The sequence below is a fragment of the Priapulus caudatus genome, unplaced genomic scaffold, assembly GCF_000485595.1.
Source record: "Priapulus caudatus unplaced genomic scaffold, Priapulus_caudatus-5.0.1 Scaffold435, whole genome shotgun sequence".
NCBI classification, from domain to species: domain Eukaryota; kingdom Metazoa; phylum Priapulida; class Priapulimorpha; order Priapulimorphida; family Priapulidae; genus Priapulus; species Priapulus caudatus.
The window spans coordinates 299882-308229 of record NW_014577496.1 but is presented as its reverse complement, the minus strand read 5'-3'; the positions used below and the strand labels follow the sequence as shown (position 1 = coordinate 308229).

General features: G+C 43.5%; 1 protein-coding gene across 2 annotated transcripts in view; it reads left to right on the top strand.

The window, feature by feature from the left end:
- The window catches only part of LOC106810370, a 38988-nt gene that overhangs the window by 3807 nt on the left and 26833 nt on the right, over positions 1-8348 (top strand). Inside the window, exon 4 of one of the 2 annotated variants that reach the window (XR_001394010.1) lies at positions 5748-5862. The exons of the other annotated variant lie outside the window; for it this stretch is intronic. The gene's annotated coding sequence lies outside the window, so the exon portion shown is untranslated. Of the gene's footprint in view, positions 1-5747; positions 5863-8348 lie in introns of those variants that run through there. 2 annotated transcript variants of the gene reach the window in all.

Below are 8348 nucleotides of genomic sequence, written 5' to 3'. Positions count from 1 at the left end.
TAATATGGTCAGGGGGTATCTGAGCATAGAGTTATATGATAAAATTCCATCAGTACACCTCTCTTAAGAAATAGGAAGAAGATCTTGCATTAAGGGCCACGCTGCATATACTAACCAGTACAACATCTGGCTACGTTAGGGTGTTAGCACATGCGCAATATCTCACCAGAGAAGTTATATTTTGTTATCAATATGCATTTAATATGATCAGGGGGTATCTCAGCATAGATTTATATGATAAAATTCCATCAGTACACCTCTCTTAAGAAATAGGAAGAAGATCTTGCATGTAAGGGCCACGCTGCATATACTAGCCAGTACAAAATCTGGCTACGTTAGGGTGTTAGCGCATGCGCAATATCTCACCAGAGAAGCTATATTTTGTGATCAATATCCATTTAATATGGTCAGAGGGTATCTCAGCATAGATTTATGTAATAAATTCTTATCAGTAGCCCTGTGTTTATAATTATGAGAGCGCCCTAGCCTGTAGGGTGCATAACTCCTACTTCACCCAATCCTGTCACTTCCCCCGCTATATCTAGCGGTGCCCAGTGACCCCAAGCAGTTGCAGAAATTCTTAGGCATCGTCACATACATGTCTCCGTTCATCCCGAACCTATCGCAAGTGACTGCACCTCTGCGAGAGCTCATGAAAGGAGGAACAGAGTTCCAGTGGTCCCCGTCACATCAGATCGCTTTCGAGAAAATAATCGAGCTGATCTGCCGAGAGGTCACCCTCAGCTACTTCGACCTAAAGCAAGAGTCTGTACTGCAGGTCGATGCATCCAGTAAGGGCCTCGGCGCCGTATTGCTACAACACGACAGACCAGTGGCATTTGCGTCAAAGGCATTGAGTGACTGCGAGCAGAGATACGCCAACATTGAACGCGAGCTACTAGCCATCGTATTCGGGTGTGAGAAATTCCACATATACTTGTACGGCAAGCGCTTCACAGTCGAGTCGGATCACAATCCGCTTGAAATGATCCACTTGAAAAACTTGGCAGCTGCACCGCAGCGACTGCAACGCATGTTGCTACGCATTCAACCGTACGACATCAGAATCCGATACCGGCCAGGAAGAGAGGTGCTGATAGCTGACGCACTCTCGAGATCACCTGGGAATGACTGCGCTACGATCGACCTGGACATAAGAGTGGACTACGCACAGTGGTCGACCCAGAAGCGCCAAACACTGCGCGACAGCACACGCAGCGACGCAGAGCTTAGTGTGTTAATGAATATTGTCGTCACAGGGTAGACGGAAAGGCAAAAACAGCTTCCGCTTCCGCTGCGTCCATATTGGTCATACAGGGACGAGCTCACCGTAGACGATGGTGTCATCATGAAAGGTGATCGTGTAATAGTTCCAGCAAACACGCGGACGGACATTCTGGCTCGGCTACATGAGTCGCACCAAGGTATCGAGAAAACGAAGTTGAGAGCGCGAACATGTGTGTACTGGAACAATATAAACTCGGATATAGAGAAACTGGTCCGAAAGTGCAGCATATGCCAGCAAGCTCAGAGGACGCAGAGTCACGAGCCGCTGCTGCAGCATGAGCTTCCAACCCGGTCCTGGCAAGTCCTGGGTACGGACCTATTCTACCTGTCAGGTGATGAATACCTAATCATCAGTGATTACTACTCAAAGCTCCTCTTCGTCAAGAAAATTGGCGGCAGAGCTAAGAGTCAGGTCATTGTAAGAGTATCTTAACTTAACTGAACATATAACTAAGAGTATCTTCGCTGAACAAAGAGTACCTGAGACCGTAATAAGCGATAACGGTCCACAGTTCGATGGTCAACCTTACAAGGTTTTCGCCGAGAAGTGGGGTTTTGACCATGTAACAGCGAACCCTCATTACCCGCAGTCAAACGGGCTGATTGAACGCCAGGTACAGACCGTGAAACACGTCCTGACTAAAGCCAGAGCAGCAGGAATTGACGTAGACATGGCAATGTTAGTGCTCAGGTCTACACCGATAGACCATCACCTCCCGTCACCAGCTGAACTGTTGAACGCGAGGAGAATGAAAGTGAACCTCCCCACGAGGATATACAACAACGCACCCAATAAGGATGCGACCATGCAGAGGCTTCTACTGCGGCAGGCATTTTAAAAGGCATATGACGAGAAGGCCGGAGGAAGCCTGGCCCCGCTTATCAAAGGACAACCCGTTCGGATACAAGACCAGACATCAGGCCAGTGGCGTCCAGGAATAGTCACTGGGATCCGTCCAGAACAACGCTCGTATGAGGTACACACGCCCTCTGGTGTTACATTGAAGAGGAACCGGCGTCACATTAGGGAGACGTGTGAGGAGGCGAACACCTCAGCTCAAGCCGATATACCCGTGCAACCTACCAGCGATCCTGAGACAGCCGCCAGAATGGATACGCAGAGCACACCAGTACATCCAGCGATATGCGTCTGTTTCCTACAGGATGCCGGAACCAACTGCCATCCAGTGGGTGATGATAATAGTGCTTTCAGCGAGGCTGTAGCTCACACCTATCGTACGCGATCAGGTAGAGCAGTCATTCCAACAAAGGGGTTTGGCCTGTAAAGATGATTTTGAGTCATATTCAAATGACATTGTGTAGTTCATTTTGTGTTAATGTTACTACTGTTGTGTTATGTTACTTGTATGTTATATAGTGAGTTACGTCTGTTCATACCCATTATGTTAATGGTTTTATAGGTAGTCGGTTACATCCTGTTTAACGTAAAATCCGCCCAACTTATTTTCCGTCGTCAATGAACAAAGCAGGACAATCAAACGGCGATTTATCATCACTGAAATTGGCACTCTGTAAATAGCGCGTATCATTAGTGCGCTACGCCCTCAGCTTTATTGATCCAATCAGACGCCGTCTCTATATGCCCTTCTTAAAAGAAAAGGTGATTGTCATATGTAACGGGGGCGCCCATGCAGGACAGGCGACATTTTGTACCTATTAAAACTTGACAAAAATTGAGTTTTGTTGAACACAAAACTGAATTCTGTCAATCCTGTCCACAAAACTCCAATTTTGTGAACACAAAACTCAATTCTGTCAAACGCGTTCCACAAAAAAACTCATTTTTGTAAAACACAAACACTTCAATTCTTGTGGACCGGTTCCCCAAAAAACTCCAATTTTTTTGTAAAACACAAAAACTCAATTTTCTGGGTCGAACCGGTCACAAAACTTCAATTTTGTAAACACAAAAAATCTCAAATTCTGGTCTTTAACCGGCATTCCACAAAACTCGATTTTGTTGCCCAATATATGGCAACACGCCATTGTCAACGAATGTAATGGCTACCATTGGTTTCTTCTGGCACCAATGGTACGCCCTTTCTTACATTTGCTCCGTGTGTCATTATCTTGGCAAACAAAATCGAATTTGAGCCCTGTCCTTGCATGTGTACGCAGTTTTTGTGGGACTACGCAGGCGCCATTACGGGGCCGCCATGCCAGTGACAGGCTCAATTTCTGCTCGGCAACCGCGGTTCCACAGAAACTCGATTTTGTTGCCAAAATATGGCCCACACACATGTAAAGAAGGGCTACATTTAGGTCAGTAAAGAAACAAATGGTAGCCCTTTCTTACATGCGTGGTTGCCATTATTTGGGCAAACAAAATTCGTAGAGTTTTGGGAATCGTTTCAGACAAGAATTGAGTTTTTGTGTTTTACAAATTGAGTTTTGTGCGACCGCGTTCGACAGAATTGAGTTTTGTTTGTTTACAAAATTGATTTTGTGGAACCTGGTTCGAACCAGAATTGAGTTTTGTTGGCGAACAGGGATTGACGAATTGAGTTTTTGTGCTTTCACAAAATTTGAGTTTTGATGGAACCGCGATTGACAGAATGAGTTTTGTGTTTACAAAAAATTGAGTTTATTGTGCCGCTACAAGTTGATTGACAGAATGAGTTTGTGCTTCCACAAAATTTTGAGTTTTGCTGAGACAGAATGCAGTTTTTGGCCTAGACAAAATTGGAGCCCTGTTCCTGCCATGCGCGCCCGTAAATATGATGCTTACCAAAACATAGTGCTCCATTGGTTACTTCGCGAAGGTGACAGCACGGTCCAGCATGAGCCACTGGGCCGGGCGTTCGTGGCGACGGCGGAAACCATTACTAGGCCTTCCGGTGTGGATGAGTAGAACGCTGAAACAAATAAATGGCTAATGTTTAAATTGGACTTCCGTCTTATATATTATGACAAGATATTGTTACACCCTTGTCCCTCTCTCAGCTTTATTGTTTTTTTCTATCCGCCTCTCAAGCTAATCCTTCCATGGACGCCTTCCCTCCAGTCTCGCCCGAACACCTCTCTATCTCTCACCCAGATATATTATTCAGGTTTCTTCAGTCAGTACTGCTAGGCCTGAAAGTTGTTGTCGCGCATTGCGCATTATTCTCATTTGGAGGAAGAAAGAATATTTTGCGAAGATTATGCCATTTAATGGAGGCAGGAGGTATCCAGCATTAGATATTACTATAGTAAATTTTCATCAGTACCACCTCTCTTAAAAAAATATGAAGAAGATCTTGCTATTGTAAGGGGCTAAAGCTGGCATATTGTACTAGTCACTACAAGAATCTTGTGCTAACGTTTAGGATGTGTTAGCGCATGCGCCAATATCTCAATAAGAATAAAAAAATATTTTTGCCGGATGATTATGCATTTTAAAATAGAGTGTGGGGCGAGGTATCCTAGCATTAGATTTTATATTAATAAAACTCTATCAGTTACACCTCTCTAGCAAATTACGAAAATAAGAATCTTGCCAGTGTATAAGGACACGCCTGGATATACTAGCCTAGTACAAAATCTGGCTACGTTAGGTAGGGTTGTTAGCGCATGCGCATATACTCACCAGAAAGTTATATTTTGTANCATAGCGCCGCACGACTCAAGGAAACCTACGAGTGGACCGTTCAAGGCTGCTCCTCTTCCTAGACCGCGCGGCCGCCCGACGAGCGTGCGGGGGCGACGCCGGAAGGTACGGGAAAAAGGGAAGTTCGCCTAATAGAGCGCGTGCTGCAGGAGGTGGATAAGGATTGGAGAAAAACGTGGCAAGGGGGTGCTTGACGGGGATGGGAGCTGCCGCACGTCGAACACGAGCGGGCTTCGGCCGGAAGCGTGCGACAACGAGAGCGATCCGCGTCAGAGAGACTACGTGCTTAGACTAGCGACACCGCCGAGTGCCTCGACGCCGTGACGATCATCTACAAAGACATGTAGCACGGTTGCCGTGGCGACGACAACAACGCGCGGTGGCGGCGGCTGCCATCGTTGGCTCCGATAGACGGTCATGTATTAAAGATGTACTCGCGCGTTTGTGCGTGCGTGCATGCGTGCGTGCGTGCGTGCGTGAAGACGAAGACGTGTACGTACGTTTAGTCCTGCGGCTGCGAATGGGTTGGGGATGGATAAGTGGGAAGCATTTCGCAATTGTACGGCTGCTGTACATTTGTAATTATTTTAACGGGTCTATCGGGCTATAAGGTGAATAAGAGGAGTCGTTTTTAGGGTGTAGTGAGTAGCACGCATCGCATCACATCTATATTTATAATAGCTTAACTCTACTATATTTATTGTTGTTATTAATATTATATCACTCATAATTTAAACACATGTATACTCATAACTCAGCCTATGATAAGCTAGTGTTCATAGTAGACCCTCAGTATTACGATTCGTCGTGCTCTCAATTGCCACCTTATATTAATATTGTGCAGCAGTAGGTGGCTTAAGAAGTATTTTCATTTCCTTTCATTTCCATTTCAAAGTACGCTTTTTTCTAGCTATATGTGATATTCATATTCCTGTTACAACTTAAATAAACGTTTTTACGCATAATGCTGTATTGAGAAGTTTTTGATATCTTTTGGTTTACCATCTAATCAGTAAACAAAATATAATCTGGTATATGGAGTCATTCATTCATACTCAGCACGGTCCTTTGACCCCATGTTATACGATGTTGAACATCTAACTGAGCATTGTCAAATAAAGATAACAACGGTAAATATCGGTGGGGGGAATAAAATGATAACAAACTTTTTTTTATCTGCAGATCAAGAAAACACTTTCACAATTTAATAGGCTTATATATCTAAACAAACATGAACTGCAGTTACATGATTCACGTCTGTTTATTAACGCACACCTCTAGAAAAACCGACCAACATTAGGTAAGAATATTGATATGGTATCAAATAAGCGCGTGCCAAATTTTAGCAGTGTTTAGGCCTAGGCCTAATATAGCTGGGTGAGAGAGAGAGAGAGAGGTGTGAGAGACTGAAAAAAGGCGTCATGGAAGATAGCTGAGAGGCGGTAGAAAAACAATGAAGCTGAGAGAGGAACAAGGGAGGCAAGGGAAATGACAGGATTGGTGAAGTAGGAGTTTTGCACCCTACAGGCTAGGGCGCTATCCTAATTATAAACACAGGGCTACTGATAAGAATTTATTACATAAATCTATGCTGGGATACCCCTTGACCATATTAAATGCATATTCATCACAAAATATAACTTCTCTGGTGAGATATTGCGCATGCGCTTACACCCTAACGTAGCCAGATTTTGTACTGACTAGTATATGCAGCGTGCCCCTTACATGCAAGATTTTCTTCTTATTTCATAAGAGAGGTCTACTAATTGAATTTTATTATATAAATCTATGCTAGAGGACGTCCTCTCTATTTTAAATGCATAATATTTGCAAAATAGTATTCTTCTCAGTAGATAATACGCATGCGCGAGCAACCATTTCAGGCCTGCAGTACGGACTAAAGAAACCTGCATAATATAGCTGGGTGAGAGATAGAGAGGTGTGACAGACTGAGGAAAGGCGTCATGGAAAATAGCTAAAAGGCGGTAGAAAAACAATGAAGCTGAGAGAGGGATAAGTGAGGCAAGGAAAATGACAGGATTGGGTGAAGTAGGAGTTTTGCACCCTACAGGCTAGGGCGCTTCCCTAATTATAAACACAGGGCTACTGATAAAACTTTATTACATAAATCTATGCTGAGATACGCCCTGACCAGATTAAATGCATATTCATCACAAAATATAACTTGTCTAGTGAGATATTGCGCATGCGCGAACACCCTAACGTAGCCAGATTTTGTACTGGCTAGTATAAGCAGCGTGCCCCTTACATGCAAGATCTTCTTCCTATTTCTTAAGAGAGGTCTACTGATGGAATTTTATCATATAAATCTATGCTAGGATACCTCCTATCTATTCTAAATGCATAATCTTCGCAAAATATTCTTTTTCTTATGAGATAATGCGCATGCGCGAGCAACCATTTCGGGCCTGCAGAACGGACTGAAGAAACCTGCATAATATAGCTGGGTGAAAGATAGAGAGGTGTGAGTGACTGCGGAAAAGCGTCATGGAAGATAGCTGAGAGACGGTAGAAAAACAATGAAGCTGAAAGAGAGACAAGGAAGGCAAGGGAAATGACAGGATTGGATAAAGTAGGAGTTTTGCACCCTACAGGCTAGGGCGCTCTCCTAATTATAAAAACAGGGCTACTGATAAGAATTTATTACATAAATCTATGCTGAGATACCCCCTGACTATATTAAATGGATCACAAAATATAACTTCTCTGGTGAGATATTGCGCATGCGCTAACACCCTAACATAGCCAGATTTTGTACTGGCTAGTATATGCAGCGTGGCCCTTACATGCAAGATCTTCTTCCTATTTCTTAAGAGAGATGTACTGATAGAATTTTATCACATAAATCTATGCTGAGATACCGCCTGACCATATTACATGCATATTCATCACAAAATTCCTGGTGAAATATTACGCATGCGCTAACATAGTAACGTTGCCGGTTTCTGTACTGACTGGTATATGCAGCGGGGACATTACATGCAAGGTTTTCTCCCTATTTCTTAACTGAAGTCTACTGATGGAATTTTATCAAATAAATCTATGCTAGGATAACCCCTCTTCACTTTGAATTCTATTCTGTTTGGACCGGGAGGGCCTTTTCTTATAAGATGATTATGTGCTCTAATAACCTCGTACAAACTGCAAAATTGCATATAGTATTAAAATGGGAAGCGCCAAATCGTAGCGTATAGACACAAAACTCTGAAGTGGGCTAAGTACACACTGCTAAAATTTGGCACGCGCCTGACCCGCACCCGTTTGATACCATATCAATATTCCTACCTGATGTTAGTCGGCTTTTCTAGAGGTGTGCGTTAATAAACAGATGTAAATCAAGTAACTGCAGTTCATGTTTGTTTAGATCAAGATATATAAGCCTATTCAGTGTTTACCTGAACTGCAGATAAAAAGAGTTTGTTATCATTGT